This window comes from Phasianus colchicus, chromosome 3 (assembly GCF_987193195.1).
Source record: "Phasianus colchicus chromosome 3, bPhaCol1.hap1.1, whole genome shotgun sequence".
NCBI classification, from domain to species: Eukaryota; Metazoa; Chordata; class Aves; order Galliformes; family Phasianidae; genus Phasianus; species Phasianus colchicus.
This window is the reverse complement of record NC_143438.1, coordinates 14,796,407-14,819,554: the sequence shown is the minus strand read 5'-3', so window position 1 is coordinate 14,819,554 and position 23,148 is coordinate 14,796,407. Positions and strand designations below refer to the sequence as shown.

At 41.2% G+C, this 23,148-nt stretch overlaps 1 long non-coding RNA gene across 1 annotated transcript in view; it reads left to right on the top strand.

Annotated features, from left to right (window-relative positions):
* Positions 1-16,261: 16,261 nt before the first annotated feature.
* LOC149918420 (uncharacterized) overlaps positions 16,262-23,148 on the top strand; it is a 74,833-nt gene continuing 67,946 nt past the window's right edge. Inside the window, exon 1 of the long non-coding RNA XR_016465441.1 lies at positions 16,262-16,965. This is a non-coding gene — a long non-coding RNA (uncharacterized LOC149918420). The remainder of the gene's footprint in view (positions 16,966-23,148) is intronic.

Sequence of the window (23,148 nt, the reverse complement as noted above, 5' to 3'; positions counted from 1 at the left end):
ACTTCCTCGGTGCTGCTCACATACATATGTTGCACAACACACTGGCTATCCAGAAAAATAAAATATGAATCCAGACACTGGAAGGACCAAATCTATTACAGGCCTCTGGAACAGTTAAGGCACAAAATGGCTGTTTCTGAAATCTTTTGCGGGCCTTCTTTGCCAACGCAGTACTGGTAGTAGTTTTTGGGGTGCAGAGACTGTCCAGTGGAGGGTCACAAAGACGATAAAAGGCCTGAGGCATCTTCTGTATGAGGAAAAGTTGAAAAACCCAAGAAAAACCCAAGTCTGTACAGTCTGGGGAAAAGAAGACTGAGAGGGGATCTGATACATGTTTATAGAAATCAAAAGGAGACAAAAGGATGAGGCCAGGCTTTTCTCAGTAGCATGTAGCAATAGGACAAGGAGTAATGGCCTAAAACTTGAACATAGGAAGTTCTGTACTAGCATGCAGAATAATTTCTTTATGGTAAGTGTGATGGAGCACTGAAACAGGTTGTCCAGAGAGGTGGTGGAGATATTCAAGACCTGCCTTGATACCTACCTGTGTGACCTATTGTAGGTTATCTGCTTTAGCAGGGGGGTTGGACTCCATGATGTCTTGAGGACCCCTCCAAACCCTGCAATTCTGTGAATCTGTGATTTCTTCTCCTAACTTATTCATTCAATAACCACATAATATACGTTGCTGTATTTTCAGGAACAAACAATTGCATACTGGTATATTCATTTACACATATAGCAATGTATATATGCATATATATGTTTAAAAATCAATACAGGAGTACTGCTGTGGGTTATCCACCTCAAAGTTCAATAAGAAATGCCATGTGCAAAGGGTCAGACTTAGTAAAATAGGAAACAGTTAGTAATAATTTGTCATAGCTCTCACACAGCTCAGTGGCACTAGCGAGAAAATGAGGAGCTCTATCACAGAGGGACAAGCTCTGGTCCCAAGTTGTTACTGGTGTGAGAATGTATTTCAGTGAATCAGACTGTGGGCAAGGTTCATAACAGATACAGACAAATCCACAGTACATGCATTTAAGAAAATTTGTGCCAGCATTTACCCAGTTATATCTGAAGTGTATGTGTCTATAAGCTTAGCTCCAGTTGGATATGAGGAAAAATTTATTCTCGAAGAGAGTGGTGAGACACTAGAACCAGTGTCCTGGGGACGTGGTGGAGTCACCATCCCTGGAGGTGTTCCAAGAAACGTGTAGATATGGCACTGAAGGAAGCAAGTTAATGGGCATGGTGGGGATGGGTTGGCAATTGGACTTCATGATCTTTAGTGGTCTTTTCCAACTTTAATGATTCTATGATACTATGAAAACTGTTCTTACAATTATTTATTTGAGTATTTAGAAATGCAGAGATGATAAGTTGTTAAGTATGGCTGTCTGTAAGGTTTGATATAGCAGCAGAGAAGTCCTCAAGATATCCAGCAAGGATGCACATGTTTGCCTGGGGTGTATGGAAGAACCAGCAATGCACACAGCAACACACGCTGTTACAGACAGCAACATAAAATAACCTACACAGCAATGAACTTGCACAGCAATATGCAGTAACCTCAGAGGGCAGATGTCCCTGTTACATGACATGGAAATGTGGTCGTACAGTGCAGTGGATTTGAATGGGATAGGGCAATTCATGTCCCAGCCAAATGGAGCAGTTACTGTAGCCGAAAACTTGGACAGTGACTGTAATTGTGAGAGCTGGTGAAATGCCTTTTATCACTTTATTTTCCAACCCGGAAAGGTAATTTCCATGCAGAAACATTAATGACAGTCACACACTTGAAGCATCCCTGCACCATACTGTAGTTGGTAATCTGGTGGACTTCCCTCAGCTTCTTCACCTGCTTACCTGGGAGATGAAGGAAGCTGACTGAATAGGCAGGATCTTAAAAAACAAAGATATCCCATTATATCCCATCAGGTCTCCATCACCTGCATGACTGTTCCAGTACCGAGTGTGGGACCCTATCATGTCTCATGTCGCTGCAGCCTCTTTCTCCCGTGGGCCCCTCACAAGGGAAGTGGTTGTGTGGTTAAAATTTAGAAAGTGGTTCTCTGCAGCTAAAAAATGTGCGGTTTCACCCGAACCGTAAAATATCTCAAATCGTTGGGATTAGCCATTTTCTGCTTTCCCGTGTGCCTTCAATTAGCCTCATGAAAGTGAACTCGCGGCTTTAGGACTGAAAATAGCTAGAGCGAAGTGACGCAGGCTTCGCCCGAGATGAAAGAGCGGCTTCCAGAAGCCTAATTAAAAGCAACTGAGAAATCAGCACTTGATACAGCCTTTACTCACCTGAAAAAATAAACGGAGAGCTGCAGCGTGGCTTCGGTGAGGCGTTGTGGGAAAGGGCTGGAGGGTTTCGCCCGGGTCACGGGAAGGCGCAGCTCTGCCAGAGCACAAAATCTTTCTGTTTCTCTCTGCCCTGAGTCAGGGGGAGGTCAGCCAGGCAGAGAGGCCACCAGCAGTCCTTCACACCATGGTGGGTGACAAGACAGCAGGACCCGGCCACCCCGCTCTGTTTGCCCTCTCTTCTCTCAGCATCCCAGGCGCACTTTTGCAGAGAAAACTAGCTTGAGGATGAGTTTTTCTCATTCTCCTGTTGGCTTATGTCTGTAAGCAGCCATATCTTTGCTATAAAACAGTGTACTGATATATCTTGGGCAAGCCAACAAATTGCAGAAAAGCCCTTTTTCTCTTTTAAACTTTAATATCCTTGGTCATGCCTATGAAGCTTTGTCTGTGTGAAACTCCACTAATTTCACAGTTCTTATCGATAATTTTTACATTTATTTTTTTCTATCAAATATCTTTCTCTTAATTCACCTGCATTCAATATTATTGGAGTAGGGGACAGTGGAAAAAGTCCTGCAGATGAGTTTAGCCACACTTGAGCAGTACTCTTGGCCACTTTGCAGACTGTTGGTGCTTGGTCTGCTTTCTGCTTTTGGTGAATAATTCTGACTGGGAAAAAAGAGCCCCGACAGATTAAACATTCTCAAAATAAAACAGCTCATTTTTGGTCCTGAAAATAAAACTATTTAGAGCTTACAGAAGTTAGATGTTAATTGGCAAAAACAATGCAGGAAAGGAGCTGCCCTTCTTAAAATACTTGGTTCACAATGAAATTTTTATCGTGTTTGGGAAGAAAATTATTAATTGCAGGACAAGATGAAAATAGTGAAAGAAATAGTGTGTTTTTACCAACAACCTGGAGAATAAAACAGATGGACAGTATTGCAACTACACACTAACAAGGACTGCAGTGCCTGCACTAACATAGTTAGGAGTGAAGAATTTGTGTCTTAATGTGAAGAAGTGAGCAGCAGTTTGCAATATGCAGTTACCACCCTATGCTGTAGGCACAGGAATAGGACAACAAGGTGTGTACAGATTTTCAGTTAGGGAAGCTACAACTGGAAGCAGCAGAAGAGAAGGTACTAAATGTTTGACTTTGGTTTGCTGAACATTTTCACTGATAGATGTAACATTTGCTTAGTTAATTCTTTCTTTTGAGGAGAAGGGCAGCACGTTGGTCTCTACAGTGCACTTCTGTGCTTTATGCAATTATCTGAATTAAGAGCTGAGAAGCTGCTGGGAAACCCCACTAGAAGCAACAGCATGTGGCAAAGAAAAGCACAGTGCTGATAACCCAAGCCTGATAGAGCATCTTATAAAATTGACAGCAGTAACTCTGAAGTTGTCGCTCAGAACCCTGTGGAGCAGAGATCCATAGTGTCTCAAAATGGATCGTCACATGCAGCGCAGAGGTTTCTTAAATTATATACCAGCATGGAGGCACAAACCCTTTTTCTGTTGTAACAGTACAGACCAAACATCTCAGACAAAATTAAAACTGAAGCAGCATACTGGCAGTCTTTCTGCAGCAGGCACTTTCTGTAAATGCTGCTGAAACTACTTAGCTAAGGAGGATGGACATTTTTGGTCAGTATATTCTTGTTCCTGTGGGAACAGATGTGTGTGTGATGTCTGACTAATGGGTATATTCTGCTGTACTGATGGAGCTGTGAATTCAAAATGGTAAGAAACAGGAAACATTTTAAAAAACATAACTCAGAAAAACAACCAAAGCCCAAATGAATTAAAAATAAAAGCAAAAGAAGTGGTGAGGGCTTTGAGAAACAGTTATGGGGTTTGCAGAGTCAGTGAAAACTCAGCAATAAAATCAGGGCTGACCGGGAGACAGGAGAATACAGGTGATTAATGCACACTGGAGAAAAGGAGGCCGTGTGGCAGTGAAGCTGACAAAAAGCACTGCTGTGTTTTACGAGACTCTGTGAGGAACTCTTTTCCCTAGAAATCTTTGGAGTAACATACTGTCTGTTTTTGAGCTAGCTGAAGTGTGAAACGTTATCCCGAAAGCTGTTTATTTATGAGCCCTCTGCAAGGCACAGTGAATTCTCAAGGCCGAATCTCTCAATTTCTTGTAAAAATATTTGAAAAGCGTTTCAGAGGCCTTTGAATCAGCTACTGCCGGCTCTCCTGCAGCACTGACAGAGTGGAGTCATCTCTGGGGCTGCTTTGAGGAGATACTGCAGAGGAGGATTGCTGCTGGCGTTATTCTGCACGGCACTGCACAGAAGTGGGGCTCAGCCTGCAGAGTGAAGGCTGAAATCGGCATAAAGCTTTCAGTCCCACTTTCGTGAGTGTGGGGATCACTTCTAGAAGCACGCCTAGCAACAAAGCACAGCTGGCCCTCTGGCAAGACTGGAAAACAGAATCATAAAAAGCAATACACTAACAGACTTCTTGAGGCAATCAGTTTTTTCTCAGCCAAAGAAACTGATTATCTACTGAGAGGTTTAATTGCTAATTATTTCCCTTTTTGGGAAAAGTGATCGAGAAATCACCCATAATTTAATTAGTACTCAAATGCGAAATGAAATTTGTGTTTAAAAGTAAAAAACAAAAACACATTTCTTTCTAAAATGCTAGGATATTTAAAAGATGAAATCAGTAAGAGTGCCTTTTCATCCTTAGTGGGGATTTTCAAAATGCTTTTTACTCTTGACATTGGGAAAAAGCCTCATTTGCTGTGTATATTATTTCTCCTTTGCATCGATGTGTGAGGCGTGAGTGAGGGATTGGAATGAGGTGTGAAAGCAAAATTTTGAGTATGTAGGAGAGAGAGAAATAAGTGGGTGAGTGCTGAGGCACGTGTTTAAAAGGCAAATTTTGTGAGGAAGACAAAATTGCTAGTAGGTCTGTAAGGCAGAAAAGATTAGTCGTCTTAGTCCTTTAGAAGTATGTGTAAAGAAAGTTCATCACCTACACGTTGGAATTACAAAAGAAATCACCATATCCCAACAAGCATACATTTTCAAGACGACAAATCTGGAGAGCAGTGCATGTGTCTATGCTTTACAATATAGCTGCCACATGGGTGCTTCCCGTTGCTTTGAGAGCAGCACTAATAGAAATTTATCACTGTATTTCAACTCCTAATGTAATTCTTAATGTAATCGACATTCTCCAGCAGATTCTTTACTACATTAATCCTTCACTGTCTTTTTACAAAGCTGTGTTGTCATGTGTGTCATTGTATGTTTTGAAGAGTAAAACTGAATCTAGGAAAAAAAGGCCCTATTCAGTGCTCCTTACATCCTCGTGAGACAAAGTTTGCATTGATCTCAGCTGAAGGGACTGATCTGAGGAAAGCAGAAATACAGGGGACCTGAAGAGGATCCGGAAAACTGACTTGTAACAGTATAGATCCCCTTCAGAATCCCATTCCTCAATGAGGAAGCAGTGGTTGGAGTGCTCTGCTCTCTTCCCTCACTCCTCCAGATGCATGGCCCCTGCATGCTCACCCTGTTTTTCAGTAATATTAAAAACCATCCATCACAGCAGTAATCAGAACAAGATTTGGGTGCTTAGGAGCATTTGCAGACTGGACACTTCCAGCTGTGCAGATCCCAGTGGCATTACTAACTTGCAACATCTAAAGGCCAAGGCCTGTCTGGAGGAGCAGAACTGATACAATGATAATCAGTTATCCATAGGATGTCTACACTAGTGGGGACTTTAAAGATGATCGAGAAATGGTTCAAGTGTAAGAAAAACAGGAGAGAGGACCTCCCTAGTAGTCAGTCAGCTACCCAGTGTTCTGCAACAGGAGGCCAATAGGTCAGACTCTCAGTCTAACCCATTGTAGGGGTGTCAGGAAAGAGGGGAATGAGCTGCCTGTGCCCATGTCTACCCAACATAAATGGGATCATGTGGTGCTGTATTTACAAAACTGCCAGAAGATACCTTCACTGTTTTATTCCTCACAACTTCTTCTATTCAAAATCTTACTTATGATTACATGTCAGGGTGTTAGGATTAAACTGTGCGTTTTTTTAGCCTAGTCTTAATTCTCTGAATTAGGGTCCAAATGTGAAAGGATTAATTATTTTCAGTTCACCTCTTACTTCCTTCCTCCTCAGTGTCTTCTCCATTAAGGAAAAACAAGAGAGAAATTTACCCCTCCCAAGAGGCAACTTATTCATTATACACCTCAGCACAGGGAGAAAAAATGAAGTTAAAATTTAATTTTAATGTCACTAAATTAAGCCACTAAATTACCTTCTTAAAATGAGCTTGGTAATCCAAGAGGGAAAATCTCTCTCTCTCTAGGCTTAATTGAGAAAACAATTAGATCTAGATAGAGCCAGCTCTTGCCAGATGATACAGTCCAGAGCATAGTGGAAGAAACCAAACCCTTGAAAACAGAATAGAGAAAACATCATTAGAAAGGGTGTCTTTTTGAGATTACCCTGACATTTCTCTAGGTGGTCTTGCAACTGCTGTGTGGAGACTAATGGAAGAAGGCATAAACAGTTGGTGGTAGTGGCTGGGGGCACTGGGGATTTGCTCCTGGTGATGCCCCAGGACTGTGGTCAGCACTGGGATAGACACATATACCTGGTGGGCATTGCAGCACCCAAATGTGCTCCCAAATAAATCATCTTCACTAGCTGGGCAGAGCAGGCTGAAATTCCTCTGTGGTGGAGGATTGCTGAAAATAAATTATCATCAATTATCAAATTTGAATCATCAAATCATTTGAGTTGGAAGCGACCCTTGAAATTCAGCTAGTCCAACCCCTATTAGAGGTCCCCTCTTCTGTTGGAGTCAGGCTCAGGCTTTGGTTTGAAGGTGTGGATTTCTTTCAGGATTTCAGGGCTGCACAAGAGATAGAAACATCAAGCAAGCACCAGAGTGGAAAATTAGTTGTGAGGGTGGGTTGTTGTTTTTTTTTTGAATGCTAAAACCTTCAATTATTCACACTTCCTGTACATTTGCCCACAGTTGCCCGGCGGAGGAGCTCCCCAGGCCAGTCTGGGAGCAGGGAGTGTTGTTCCAGCTGGGCGGTCGGTCTCTGCAACAAGCGAGCAATTGTTCGGTGCCGGGGGCCTGGGCAGCCCCCATGCACCCAGACAGAGGTCGCAGGAGCAGGGCAGGGAGCTCCCGCAGCCTGGTCCAATGTTTCAGTCACACCGTATATGCATCCTGCCTGCCCTCCCTTGTGCTTGTCCTTTGTTTTTTCCCATCTGAGTAACCTCACCTTTTTATTCCCCTTTTCTTTTCTTTCTTCCTTCCTTTTTCCTTCCTTCCTTTCTTCCTTTCTTTTTTCTTTGTCTCTTTCTTTCTTTCTTTCTCTCTTCCTTTCTTTCTTTTTTCCTTTCTTCCTTTCTTCCTTCCTTTCTTTTTGAAAGTTTATTGGCTTTTATTTTTAATAAAAGGAAATGTAATAGAATAAAAGCACCACTTTCACCTTTTCACACTGCTTTTGTCTGACAGGCTAGAAGTACAAAATAATTTGGTCTTTGTTCTTACTTTCCATACATTTAAATGTCATTTTGTGTTTTGGTATGATATAATTTTCCAGGAAACTGTGGCTTTCCAAAGTGAGTGTCCCCTTCCTAACCCTCCCCCCCCTCCAAAATAGTCTTTATGAACCATAGTTGAGAAACTGTATGTGTCAGTGGATGTGTGTATGCACATGTTTGTTTGAAAGGCAGAGTTTGGAGGCAATGGGAAGATAATTAAATACCATACATACGTATAGTGACAACATAGTATCCATCTTAATATACAGTCAAAGTCTTTGGAGAGTGTATGTCACTTAAATTACAACAAAACAGCAAATGTTTGTTTACTTGCAGAGACCATAGAAGACTCCTTGCATTTATTCCGTGTGTTCACCAGTTAGGAAATTCTTCTTTCTTCTTGAGCTGAAGGAAGTGGTCTGCAGGGAATAAAAGGCATCTCTTTCAAGCTACGCACAGTCTAGTACGTTCTGCAAAGAAAGGTAGTTCTTCCAAAAAACACTTCATACTTTCTCATTGCCGTCTGCTGGAATGACTATTGCATAGGCCAACTGGCAACTATTCATGTGCATTCTTAATTCAGCGGGGAGTGAAACAAGGAAAACATTTTTATAAGACTGTTTAAAAATTATATGTGAGGGAAACAATTAAAAAAATGTGCAGCCATTTTCTTGATGGTGCAGAAATGCCATATCCAATGTCCAAGTCAAATGGGCCAATTTTCTCCAACTAGATTTATGTAGCAAAACCTGCCAGGCAGACAGAAAGCTAAATAGTGAAGTGTTTCATTTTAATATAATTTTAATTTAACAATAACGCCAAAAAATACCCAGACAAGTTTATAATGCGCAAGTTATGCTGTTCCACTTGTCTTCCGGCTGCCTCAAAATGATAATCAGGTCCTTGTACACATCTTGAGAATAACTCGGTCTGTGGGTATCTGGTTGAAACTGGTTTGGAGTTAAAATCTTCCAAACCTTCTTAATATCCATATTCACAACCTTAACTCTGCAAATGCCATGTGGGCCACAACTGCCACTAAGCTTAAGGGCTTTTTAGTGCTTCAAATTAGGTACCTTGATTATAGGTCTACCTATGCATAATATTTGTAGTATTTTGAAATACTTTGAAATTGCAGCAGTACAGTGGCTTGCTCACATGAACGTCAGCTATCTCTGCATATGGGACAGGGAATATACAGGGACTATTCTCTCCTCAGCTGCAATAGTTCCACCAGCCCTTCACAAATCAGAGATACAAAGCTAACTAATGAAACTTCTAAGTGTGAATATCTACATCTTGCTTGACAGCTTTTCTGATGGGTTCATATCTCTGCGAGTGGAAAGATATTTCTTGCCAAATATCCAGGTAGGTAAGCTGGGAACAGTCAAAGAGAAAGCCTATAACTTTGGTTCCCTTCATGGAAAACTTCAGCACAGGTAGAAGAGAGGGCATGTAAAGAAATAGGTAAGAAAATAAGTCAAAGCACCCAGAAAAAATACAACTGAAGTGCAGGTAGGAATTATCAACTGAACAAATTTCATGAACCCGTTGCCTATTTTTCCATGTCTTTCTCAAAGACTGTAGGTATGTTTGGGATTCTTTAATTCCACTCCCATCTGCACATCTTAATTAGTTGTAATGAGGCTCTCTCCTTTCCTGTAAAATAGAAACAGCTCAGTACCGCAACTTAACATAGTGCAATTTAATTTATTCATATAGTCAACCAACTCTTGGCTAGTCTGCAGGATTGTTTCACGCAGCTCTACAGAGCTCTATTGTTTCTGCATATATACCCACATAACTGGGAGACTAAGGTTCTGTTTAGTTATACCTCTGGCACAAATTACTCAAGCCGGTGGAGAAGATCAAACATTCATGAGGATCAACTGTTTTTGAGGAAAAGGCGATAAAACAAAGGTCTCCAGAACTGATAGGATGATATTTTCAATGTAATCAGCAAACAAAATCCACGCTGAATCACAGTCTGTGTATGGGTTATTTTTGGGCTGAGAAAAGGAACATGGAAAATGAAATAATCTAAAAGATGGATCCTGAAATTCCTGACCACAAGACTGTACAAAAAAATATCCAAGAAACAAAATACTTTCTGAAATCCAATCTTTTCTACCTTTTCTTCTCTTACAGAACATAAAATCTGTAGTAAGTAAGTACTCAGTAGATTATATTCTGTCACAAAATTTTGGAATTTGCCTGTATTCTAACTTAGAAATATTAAATTAGCCATTGTCCTTTTGCTACAGAAAGAGATGCAGGGCAAACAGAGATTAATTTCATTCTAAATTTCTGGATATCTAGTATTTTACAAATGGATGATTTCTTCCCAAAAGTATTCATCATTTACTTTGCATCCTTATAACTCACTCGAACTCAAATCTTACTTCAAGATGTAATTATGCTTGTATTTAACTTTAAAGTTCCCTTTCAAAGGTGAGGGAAAAAAACCTGCTGTATATTTTTTGGGGGGGAAAAAGAAATAAAATTTCCAAGGACTTCCTGGAATTAAAACTATTAGTAGCCAACAGTATAATACTACTCAGTACTGTACCTCTCAATGGAATATGTAACTATGTTTGCCTTTTTTCTACTCTTATCCTGCATCCTGCCATTTCCAACATCTTTGTGACATATGAAATTCAAAGAGATTTTTCTCTTTACCTGTTTTCAATTTAATTAAACTAAAAATATTGCATTCATAGTTACGAATGAACTGAATTTCAGATAAGAATCCTGTAATATATAAAGAGCCAAAGTCAAACAGCACAAGATTTTGCACAGAGAAAACTTAGAAGCAATATCTCTTGGAAAAAATTCATTCCAACCTGTTTTGCTTAACTCCTACAGTTGTTAAATATGCTTCTTCTGAAGTTTTGGCATTCTTGCTGCTTCTGTGCATTTTCTGTGGCTGTGATCTATTACAACCAGTTTAAATCCAATCTTTCTTTCTTGGCACTTTAAATATTTTGCTTTTATTGTTAGACTGTGGCTGTTGGAAAATGTTTGGTGGAAAGAAAGATGAGAAAGTTAAAAGGGAAAGCATACATCATTGTAAAGTAGGCTACTGAAAAAACAAAGAAGTACTGAGATTTGGGGTTTTAAGTGAATTCTATCTTTTTATGCTACTGCACAGAGAATGGAAAGAAGTTACAAGAAATTGTTTTGAACTGTGTGTGAGTATTGGGGTGGGTTCAGAGAGAGGCCAGACAACCAACCATGCTTGATGGAGTTGTGTCAGCTGCAGCACAAAGACTAAAAGAGCCACTCCATACTGCTCTGCTGCTGTGGGGGAGAGGACCATTGTCTTGTTTCCAGGGCTTTGCTCTTTTCTCATCTTCTCTACCTGCCTGTAGTGAACAATGCTTTGATGATCCCTCTTCTGTTCTTCAACTGAGCAGGTTTTGTGCCTGTGACTTAGAAGACAAAAGTCCATGAGCTCTATGGCCTTCCCTTTGATACTTCTTTTCCCTAAAAGTCACATGGAGCCATGAAACACTACAGATATTAATTTGAAAGTGAACTTTAGTTTTGTTTTGCAGCCCATGTGTTAACTGTGTCCACTTATTAAGGGCCACACGTTGTGCACGGCATAGAGAGGGCCCTATACTCTGACAGCCTCCTAAATAAGTCCAGTGCAGGTGGAGGGAAGCATCCCACTAGTAGAAATTAAGCGTGTTTTCTTTTTTGATTGTTCCCATTCTTTCCTGTGATTTGGAGCCTGGAGAAACGATGAAAGAATGAAAAGAATTTTTGCAGTTCGGATGCAAAGGCAAGACAGGGTGTCAGAATTGCATGGAAGATAAGTTATGTTTGTTTAGAGTTTGGGAAACAGCAGTTTGAGGAACAATGGGGCAGAGATATTCAGGACGGCGAGTGCAGAAATCAGTGATAAATTCTATATCACCCAGTCACAAAGGTTGCTGTTATGTCTCTTGTCCTTCTTGTGAATGGTGCCTTACTCTGAGGAAGTGGTCCCTGAGATGTTCAAGCACTTGTTCAAGAACCAGGGGCATGGAACCAGCTGAAAAGACTATCCAAACACTCTCTGGTTTTCTGCCTCCATTCACCTGCCTAAGAATGTGGCACTCCCATTAACTGTCTCCAGACAGTTTTGATGGGCAGAAACAGTCCAGTTCTGGCTCCTTGATTTACAGCTGGTCGTTCTCTCAGCATCCTTCAAATCTCTTATTGCTCAGAGCCCACTTATGCCATTATGGTCACTAGGCCATTTTACATGCTGTGCAGAAACACTCACTGCATGGAACTCCACCTGCAAAAGCAAGGTGTGATATCTTCACTAAACAGTACTTTAAACAGAGATGACTAAAAAGCCAAATTTCTCTCTGACCTTGGATATGCAGACAGACAGAGCATGGAATTAGGGTACCTTCCATGCAAACCCCAAAGAGTACATGAAATATCTGTGTTAAATATTGACCATTAAATATTGGTGCAGATGAGTGTCAGATGGCTCGTTGTACTTTCTCCACCTCTCATATAAGAAAGCAGCATTTTCCTTCTCTAAGGGCTTAGGAGAGGGAAGTGGTATGGATGGTCAATTTTTTTTTAATATGTTAACATCTAAAACATATCCTAATGGAAACTTGGTAACTTTTTTCCTCCAGAGTGATACCCTTCTTTGCAAGTAGCTATACAGATGGTTCATATTTTTATAGCAATTTAGTTTGGGAAAATATGTAGAAATACTTATGAAAAATGCCAACAGTATCATTCTTTTTATTCCTTCAGTCGGATCTAGGTTACAGAGTTGACATAATTTTGCAGAATCTTTGTGAGGATTATTATTGTGTTTGAAGAGATTTGTTTTATTCATTCTGTTAAGATGAGCATATCTACATTCAGATGGCATGACAAATATATATCACAAATATAATTTCTTAATTTCCATGGCAGATGAATCTTCTTATAAAAGGAGACATAAGAAGTCACTGCAAGGAAAAATGCACAACAAAATGAAGCACAATGAAATGGGAAAATGGGATGTGGAAAAAACATGCTGTATCAAACAAAAATGTTCCGTGTTTCATCCTGAAGACTCCTCAAGAAGAGCACAAAAGAATGCCAGGATGAAAATCTGCAGAGAATACTGCTATGGAATCTCCCATCCAGCAGATTTCCAGAGTGTTTGACAGAGGATCTTGCATGAGCAGAAACCACTGCTGTAGTACCACGGATTTATGAGCAGTAATATGCATTGCCAGAGTGGATTTAATGGGAGATGCCACTGGCCTTCATTTGGGGCCAGAAACTTCTCAAATTCTTTCATCTCTAAGCTTCCCCATGAGTCTTTCTCATAAGCAATGAAACACGGGGCTGTGAGGACATAATGATACACTGTTCCAGGAAATAGTGTCAGAAAAGTGTGTTGTTTCAAACTTCACAGCATCCCAGGAGCGAGTCACCCTGTCCTGCCTGGCTGTAGATGGAGTCAAGAGAGCTTAGGAATTCACAGCAGCTCTCTGCAGAGGGCCAGGTGGGGCTATCCTTCCTAAATATGGTTTAAGTCTGGTGTTGTTACAAAGACAGCCTGTAAGAACGAGATGATGACTGACAAAAGAAAAGTCACAAAATCACAGAATTGCGGTAGTTTGAAGGGAACTCTGGAACCCTCATCGAGTCCAACCCCCTGCTACAGCAGATTCCCTACTAAAGGTCACACAGGAAGGTGTTCAGATCCTTCTTCTCTTCACCTCAGGCAGAAACTTACATTGCCTTTCTGAGGAGGGGGACGCATTCTGGCAGCTTGCTGCAGCCAGGTCTCCTTGCCATCCCAATGCCCAGCATAAAGACACGAAGAACCAGTTGCAGCCTCTCTGCAACAGATTTACAGGGACACGGGAAGATATGTGACAGGCAGGGTTGAGAAGAGTTCACCTCCCCTCTTACTTTTTTTTCCTTGTTTTTTTTTTTTTTTTTTTAATTTTTACATCAGAACACATGTGGAGAAATATCTGATTGCACTAATAGCTTTATTACTTTTAGCATGTACTCACTTAGCCAAACAGGTGAAACTGATTTGTGCCAGGTTTTTACGAGCCCAAGGGCCGAGCAAGCAAAACGGGAGTTTTGTGTGACAGGGCCCAGCTTCTTCTGGTTCTCATCCCGGTTTGAAATTTGTGAGAAAATTCAATTTGAGCAAAGCACCCTTTTCAACTCTGAGACAAGCTCGCGGCCACCTGAATCAAAACCAGATGTACTTATCAAGCCTAAAGATAACAAATAGCGGCTTGAGATCCTGTCAGCAGAGGACCACCAGAGCAAGGGCTACGAAACTCGCTTGCCTCATGAAATTCTAGCACGATGCATATTAATGCTCACCAGATCTGGAGTCGAGACTCCTCGGCTTCTTTTTTTTTTCCCCTTTAATAAATTCTGAAGAACATCGCTGCATTGTAAACTGGTTATTTGAGACTGTTTAAGTAAAACCAAAAGCCCCCGCATCCCTCTAATTCCTTCCCCCTTCCCCTTCCCTCTTCCCCCGGGCTGACAAAAGCAGGTCTTTTCAAGTATGCCCATAGCGGGAGATGGTTTGTTTTGGCAAGGGAGCAGGTGCCTTCCCCAGTGCGGAGATCTGGAGTGTCAGCAGTGACCTCGAGGTCTTGGGTGGCCAGCTTCACGCTTACACTTCCCTGTGTCAGCCGATACACCTACCACCCACACGCTGAAAGCTTCCAGCAAGCTCAGAGCTGCTTAAAAAGCGAGCTGACCTTTCTCTCCTCACCTCCCTCCTCCTCCTGCCTCCCTCCCTGCTCTCTCCTCCCGTCCCCTTAGAGCAACCCGGGAACGTTATGAATGTCAGGCCCCACTTCTTATAAACAGCAAGGTAGGGGATCGCTTGAACGCTGGAGTTGTGTAACCTTAGCTTCTTGGAAATGATTAAAATATGACCATGTAAACAAATGATGCCTTAAATCCCTGGAATATTCTGCTCTGCTCTTATCTAAAGAGAAAGAGAAGATGGGAGGATTACGTGGATATTTTTCAGGCTAATTTTATTTGGTGCTCCTAAGCCAAGGGTGTCTGTTTGAGCACTAAATAGACCAATCTTCTGTTACCTTTTTATTATTCTTTTCTATTTGCATCTTCCAAACAAAATCACTTCCCTACATGGTCTTCTAATAAGCATCAGTAGTCTCTACTATGCAAGACAGGGCTTGAAAATTACACTAAGATTTCCTTGTTTTTTAAAGCTGCCAAATTGCTGCCTTTTTCTTCTTGTGTTGGCTTTGAGGGCAACAGGGGAAAAGAAATCTTTGCATTCTTGCAGGATAGCAGTAATGGTCTACTGTGAAGGGGAAATCCAGGGAAATTTGGTCATTCTGTTGGCTTTCGTTTTGGTTTCAGATCAGAGGGGCCTGATTTCCAGCAAATATCTGAACTTAATTTCCAATTAATAATTTGAAAAACAAAAAGATCTCAGAATATGTGGTAATGCCCTTACTGGATGTCCCCTGTTTCCCAGAAGAGACACAGAGTCAGGGCACTACAGAAAGCATGCGTCAGCCCAGGTATGTGGAACATGATAGAGGAGGTAGGCAGCACAGCCAAAATGCATCAACATCATGAAATATAAAGTACGAGCTCCTTTGGCTGCTCTGCACTGGCATGTAAGCCTGGCCTGGAAAAGCTCTAGCTGCCTGTGTTGAAGGATATCCATCCCATGCTGAGATGAGTATCTATTAATTGAGAAGTAAATTGACTTAAGCTGTTAATTAAACAGAACTAAAGAAAATCTCACTTTGGCTTTCCAGCATTTAATAATAAAATCACATCAATTATGAAAATAACATTTCATTATTGCTTATGGTCTGCGTGACCCTGAACGGAAATTAATGTCTAAGACACTGTAAATTTTTGTTTCAAACACACACACAAAAGCCTTTGCCTGGAAAAGACTCTCAAGACATAATTCACCAGTTCAGCCTACTATAATGGCATTAGGCTGACAGCCACTGGACATCACTGGCCCATCCTGAGCTCTCAAGCACTCTTGTGCAAACCTGTGCAACCTTCTGACAGTCCCCCATAGGAAAAAGAGGCAGATTGTGACCCAATAAGATGATGACAAATGGCTTTTGCGGGGGGAAGGAGGGATCCTAATGTAGAAAGAAAGTGAAGGTTCCTTGTGTATGTCCATTCAAGGAAAATTATGCAAGCAGTATGAGATTACATTTGATTCAGTGGTTTCTTTACCAGTTACTTAGCTTTCCAGTTAATGCTACCAATGTGGTTACTGGAGCAGAGGGAACAAAGTTCCCATGATTGTAATCAGGCAAAATAAGCCACTTCCTCTTCTAAGTGCTAATCAACATTTTCCTTTTGCCATCCTAAGCAGTTGCAGAGGGAATATTGCCCCTTCTGTGAGGCCAAAAGAGCTAGGCAGCCAAAACACAGCCTTGCTAGATTTGCACAGCCCTCTCTGTGGCCATGGAGGGCTGGATGTAACACCCAGGGCAACTTTCTGAAACGTGCCAGCAGCCCTCAGGCTCCTGCCCAGCTTCTGCTTTCTTTCTCCTATCACTCACCCTCATCATGTCATGCCCTCCTTCCGACTGCCTCCGATGGGGTCAAGTTTTCCAGAGGGCTTTGGGTCATCTATCATGTCGAGGCTTTTGCTTTGTGCTTGCACTTCCCGGGTCGATTGTTGCTCCTTGATGCCCTGTGTTGGGCTCAAGTCAGTGGTGGCCATTTCTGTTTTTTTTCTGAAGATTTCAAAGCCTGATGTTCCCTTCCCCTCCTCCACAAGTTTCTTTTTTCCTTACCTGCATCTCAGTACTATACAAATATTTTTCTGCTGTCGGCTGGATCACTGATCTAACAGCCCGTGAGCTGCAAAGCTTCAAAAACATGGTTGGATTTGCATTCTCTAGCTCGAGCCCGCAGCCATTACAAAGCCCTATTTTGTCTGCGTCACGGAAAAGCAGCACAGTTCGCCGAACCTCGTTCTGCAGCCTTCTCGCAACCACTTGTGCTGGCAGAATCCGGCCACAGGATGGCAATGTGTGTATGGAGCCATGCAGACTGCCTCGCCGCCCGGCCCAGAGGCGCGGGACGAGGCTGAAGTGGAAAGGTAAGAGCGGGAAGAGGAGGGGAGAGGCCACAACTTTTCCGTGTTCTGTAGTTGTTGTTGTTTAGGTCAAATGTTGCTGGAAAGTACCTCCCTCCAAGAAGAGACCAGTATTTAGCTGGTTATCCCAAACCAAAGGTTTACGTAATTACAGCTTCTGTTTTCAAAGGCATCTGCCAGTTTGGGCTGATTGCCATTTTGTGAATAATTCTATGTCACAAGCTTGCTGGCAGGCTAATGTCAGTGTTTGCTTTGAGTTAAGTCTGGGATCTAAGACTGGTTCTGTCTTTTACAATGGGATGTGACCCTCTGTCTTTTGGTAACTGTTCAAAAGAACCTGTTGGAGTGGAAGAATCACGACACAGCGATTAACACTTTAATATAGGCTGCAGGAGACCAGAAGTTCAAGACCTTGGACTATTGCAGCCTTCCTATGCAATCTTTGGCAAAACTTGTAAAGATAGATCCAAAAACTACCTAAGTGTCTGAAAGTGAGATGCTGAAAAGCTTAACTTTTGGCAGAAGTAAAGTCCAGAAGGGTATATTAAAATCCATTGCTCCCAATCCAGCATGTGGGAAGAGCCTGGCCCTTCCAAAAGGAGTTAATTCCCCCTTCCTCCTGCTACCTGAGCCCAGGGGAATACCTGCACCTGGTGGTAGGGTGTGGGATGGAGCATGGCCAGCCTTCTGCCCTTCCTTCTTGGATGCTGGGAGGTGCTGTGATGTGCTTCTACTCCACAACCAGGACCTTCCTCCAAAGGTAGGCATCATCACTTGTTCCTTCCAAGCAAGGTTGTTACATTCTTATGTGGTGAAATTTCCTCTCCACCCTGACTTTGGCTTTTGTCCTTAATCTCTTTATGTTTGTCCTTGCCACTCAGTGATGGCATGTGGGAGCATTACATGAATGTTTCTCTTGTTAAGGATAACGAGGTACTGAGGTGCTTTAATTAGCAGGGGTGGTTCAAGACCGTTTGTGTGATGATTGTATTTGGAGGTGCAGCTCATATATATGTGTAAGATACTACAGACCTCTCATATTGTCTGTTGTGCTTTTAAAACGTATGCTTGAGTTTCACACTGGCTACAGTTTCAAAGTTTGAAAGTCTTCAAGCTTGGGGACTTTCACAGGAAGCCCAACTGCAGGAACTAAATGAAAGTACACCCAGATGCTATTTCTCAGCAACCCTCTTTTTAACAGCACCCGCTGTAGCAGGAACCATTTCTATCCTTCTTGCCATAAGCCCTTGTACTCAGCAGAATCTGTTGTATCTTGAATGGTGCCCTTCAAGCAGCCAGTGGGACTAGGGACAGCCGGTTGGAGGGTGCCCCTGCTTTGGCTGCTGGCTGCTTTGGAGAGAGATGTGAGTAGTCTTTTTGCAAACGCTGGAATGGAGCATTAGGTAGAATCAGCTACTGTTGGGCTCCTGTGCCTCTGCTCCATATGGATGAAAGTTAATTCAGATGTATATATTTGATACTGCAGCTTCAGGTGGCTGTGGGCATGTACTTGGTGCTTGCAATGATGACTGTTTCAGCAGAAAGGCTCAGTGTTTGGGGTTTTCCCAACTGGGCTGCACTTTAAGACTTTCAACTTTCAAGAGTCTTCTCTGCTCCTACTGCTGAAACAACTCTTTTTTTTTTTTCTTTTTGGTTCTGAAGTAACATTTCTATTCTCACATGTCACTACACTCAACGCTATTTCATTTTTTTCTCTTGATAAGTGATAAAGATGTGAGCCTCTGGCGAATACGCAGATCCCTAAAGGCCATATGGAGGACAGCATATAACCTTCTATTGGGCTGGGAAACTCCAAGGGAAAGAACAGCAGAGGTTGTTGGTATAGGCTGAAAGACTACATTGGCTTCAGTTGGCTTTGGAAATGAAAGGTTAACGTAATTAATTTTACTGCTCATATGTCTTGTAAATAAAACATACATTTGAATTCATTCAGGATCTAAAGTCGTTCCCAGGAAGGAAGTATTGTGTGATGTTGGTGTTCTAAAAATTATTTCTCAGTTAACCAGGAAACATATCAAATTCACTAAAATATCAGTACAGTAAATACAAAATGATGACTTTCCCGTTACTGTATTTTCATCCATAAGGAAATGGAAGCTCTCCCTTCTGTTGAGAATCAGATTCCTACACTTTTCTGGGCATTGGACTCAGTTGTTTGTAAGCTCTATTTATGTTAATTTTGTGAATATTATCTGCTGTGCTGTTTGGTATGTGCTTTATAGATGGTAACATAACAGTACATCCAGAATTTAAAATATGTTATTTCTTGCCCTAAAGAACTAGTCAGAGTTTTGGGAGTGGTAAAAATTCTTGCTAGAAGTTAATAGTCAAGTAATTGGCGCATTGTGGCAGCTTTGCATTACCAAACCACTAAAAATGACTCATGTAGAACCAAATGTGGATATTTGACCATTTGTAAGCTGTAACGTTAAAGCTATGTGCTTTCTCCATGACGTTTGTGTGTCTTGTCTTGAATATAATTTCCACTTTTTCCTTTTGATAACTTCTCTGCTCTCTGACTTTCTTGTCTTGGAAAAAATTTTGTTATGGTTCTTAAATCCTGCACATACTGGAAGACCGAGTCCTCGAGGAAGAAAGTCCAGTTCAGAAATGAAAGACTCCCTCTGTTTGTTCTTTCATCTTTCCCCAGTGCCCTTTCCTTGCAGGAGGGGCTGAGTTGGCAGTGGCTCTGCCCACCCTGTCCTGTCCAATGCACTCTCTGTATGCTGCACGAGAAAGACAGTTTAAAAAAGCTGTTGTGTTGCTGAAGGAGCTACACATGCAATGCTTGCAGGAGTTCTGTGACATGCTATGTGTGGGCTAAGGTAAAACTTCTGATGTTGATTAATTCAGGACAGGAAGGGCTGAGACTTTGAAGTAAGTATCTCTGCCCCCAGCTGTTCTATGGAGGTGGCTAGGCTTTGCCACCAACACCAAACAGTAACTAAAGCTGTCAGGCTGACTCATCGTAAGGAAAAAATTAGAAGTGCTGTCCCTGAGGAAAAAAAAAGTATTCCTGTAAGCTTGAAAATCAGAGAAAAGAAAGATTGCAGTGAATTTTTTCTTCGCTTAAGTTGAGAAGAGGAATGAAATAAGAAGACCTTGTACATTATAGAGAACAGGCTTCTATTTTGACTTCTTTTTATTTTGCTTTATTTTATTTTCCCCCCACACCCACTATAACTATTATGATGTAACCACAGCAATAGATATAACAAAATCTTTGTCCCTGTTGTTTAAGCACTGTGGTGCCAAATTCTGGTTTTATGCTCTGAGGAAAGAGAGAGCTGGTTGGAACAAAATCTGAACCATCTCAAAACTGAACTCTGCTCGCATGTTATGAGGTTCAGTGTTGTAAGGCCTCTTCCTAATAGCCAAATTGTCTGTCTCGAGGTTGAAAAATGTTGATGATAAAAGGTCTGATAGGTCTGTTCTTCCAAATGGGACCTGCGTAGTCAAGGAGACAACAGTTCATTCTGAGTGTGTAATACAGTGACATAAAGACAAATAAGCTGGTGAAAGAGCCCTTAGAGTGGCTGTGGAATTAACTAATTGTGGATGAATAAGAATAGAGGTCATCGGTGTCCCAGCCTCTCCTAGATTTAGGTTGACTGCTGAAGAAAGGCAGTAGCTTTCGAGAAAATGTAGAATGCTCTCTAGTACGTTAGGTGGTGGAAAAAGCAAGGATCATAAGGGGACTTTACTACATAGAATTGAAGGATAATTGCAAGCTTGTAATCAGAATATAGCAGTTTAGAGTACAAACAAAGACATTTCTGGAAAATCTGAGTATGATGAATACAAATTTACTCTTATATGTACGTACCACATAAATTGCTAAAATATGACTGGTTACAATTAATTTAAACTTAGTTTGATTATGTTATGCAGATTTATTAAAACATTTAAAAGAATATTTTATAGACAGTAAATGTAATTGTTTAGAGTTACATTTAAAAGTTCCTATCACTTTTTTGCTTTTCTGCCAGAATCCCTTTTCCCTCATATCAACCTTCCATGGACATTTTCTTCTCTCTTCTTAGGCAGTCATTAAGTCAGTTGGCTTAGTGTTTGCTGCAACTGTAAGCATGGAAACTTTGTGGAACTGGGAGAAGTAGTAAGATAAAAAGGGAGAAACAAAGCTAAAATAAATGGCTGGAGTAAAGAAAGTCTAAAATTTGTTACCAACTGACTGACTGAAAGCATTTGCTGTCAGTAACTCTGTCCTGTTGGTTGGATGCTATGCCCAGATTATTTTGCTTAAATTGCTGATCACTTTTATGACTAGTGCTGACTTCTGTGTTGATGAAGTTGATTAGCATCAGCCAGTTTCCTGCATCGTATTCAAAGAACAGACATTTGTGCCAGGCCAGAAGGCTTCTTAGACCAACAGCTATCTTTGGATGTTGCTTCTTGCTTAATGCAGAGATTTTTAATGTGGGTGCAGTATGTAACTTGAGTGGTATAAAGAGATCTCATCCTGTTCCCCTCTGGAAGAAGTGGCACAGGGAGCAAAATAAAGCCTACAGCAAATGGGCAGTTTGGTGATGTGTCACTCTTAAAAAAATTACAAGCCCAGATCAGGATTTCATGACATGAGGTAGGAGCCAGGCTGCCCCGTGACATCTTCAGAGCACAGGACTGTGAACTAATCTGCACAGGTTTGGGTTCAGAGTTGGTAAGATTTGTGCACAACCGGTTTGAGAAGTGCAGCACAGCTTTGAGCCAAAGCCTGGTAAGAGTGGCAGTGGGAGTGAATCTATGGATATTAAAGAGCTTTGGATTGGGCTTCAGGTATGAACTGTAAATAAAGTTAGTCCTAATGAGAGAATAACATGCCCAGACAACAAGCATGCTTCACTAGGAATTGAAAGAGTTCAGTTTTGAGGTCTGACTTTTCCTGGGGACAGGGGAAAGAGTTAGGTTTTTTCTTCTTCTTGTATGTATGTGTTTTTCTTCTCAAACTTTACTACACAAGGAAAAACAAGATGTTGGCAAAAAAGAAAGATCTGTCCCTTGCTGCTGTCAAGATACAGAGCTGAAATTTTGATCTTTGGTGGTTTGTATCCTTATGTGAGCTAATGAGAATGTGTGTGTATGTGTGTCAGGGGGAATATGAGCTGGAAAAGAGAAAGTGGAGAGAGCAGTAAGAAAGAAAAGGAGAATTAAATGCCAGTCAGATGCAAGTTACTTTTAGCCACAAGCTTGTTGTTGATCTATTAAACAACAGTTTAAATAGCAATATGCAATTATTCTACAGGCTGGTTTTCAACGTTAAAAAAAAATACAAAACAAAATAGACAAAATAGACAGTGCTGTGTCTTAGATGTGATTATGGCAATGAATTGTTATGGGCTTAAAAAAAAAAAAAAAAAAAAAAGGAAAATTACATTGCATTTTGGATGCTGTAAAACTTACAGTAAGCCTGTGGTTTCAATACCAGTAAATAGTTTTTCTGTAATGTAATAAGAGCTATTCTTTGTTTGGAGACTGAAGGCAGAAATTAAGAAAAATGGTTCACGTATGAAAACTTTTTTTAGATATCTCATAAGGTCATATTACTGCAGTGAAACTGCTGAATCCAAGAAAGTTCAACAAGGACCCTATTTGAGGGTATGATGAGTGGTGTGATGGAGCAAGCTAGATGACTGTATATTGCACCAAAAGCAATGAAATATGAACCAGGTGATTTCAGATTCATTGCTCCATGCAGGCTACATCACGGCCATGACAGCAGGCCTTTGCTCATTATAAAGTTTGGGATATGAAAAATGATCAATTTCTTAAGCTGTTACACATTGGTGCTTAGGTCCATTAAAATTTAGCATAGTCACCTTTTCTTTCCTCCAGTAACATGAGGCTATTTGTCATGCAGACCAAGCTCTGGTCTCTTAGCAGTTCTGACCAGTTTCCCAGTTGAATAGTCCTTTTCTTTCCAATGGTAGCATAAGTGCCCAAAGGGATTATCATCTCAAAAGGTGTCCTGAAATATCTTCTGCTTGGATACAGTGATGATAGGTGACTCTGGAAAGATCTAGCATGAGTGTTCAGGAGAAAACTGGCTTCTCACAATGGTCAGGTGTTGAGGTCATTGTGAAGAAGGTGGCAACATGTTTACTGAGCATTAGATCATTTTGAGAGCCTACTGAATTACCGCTCCGTGAC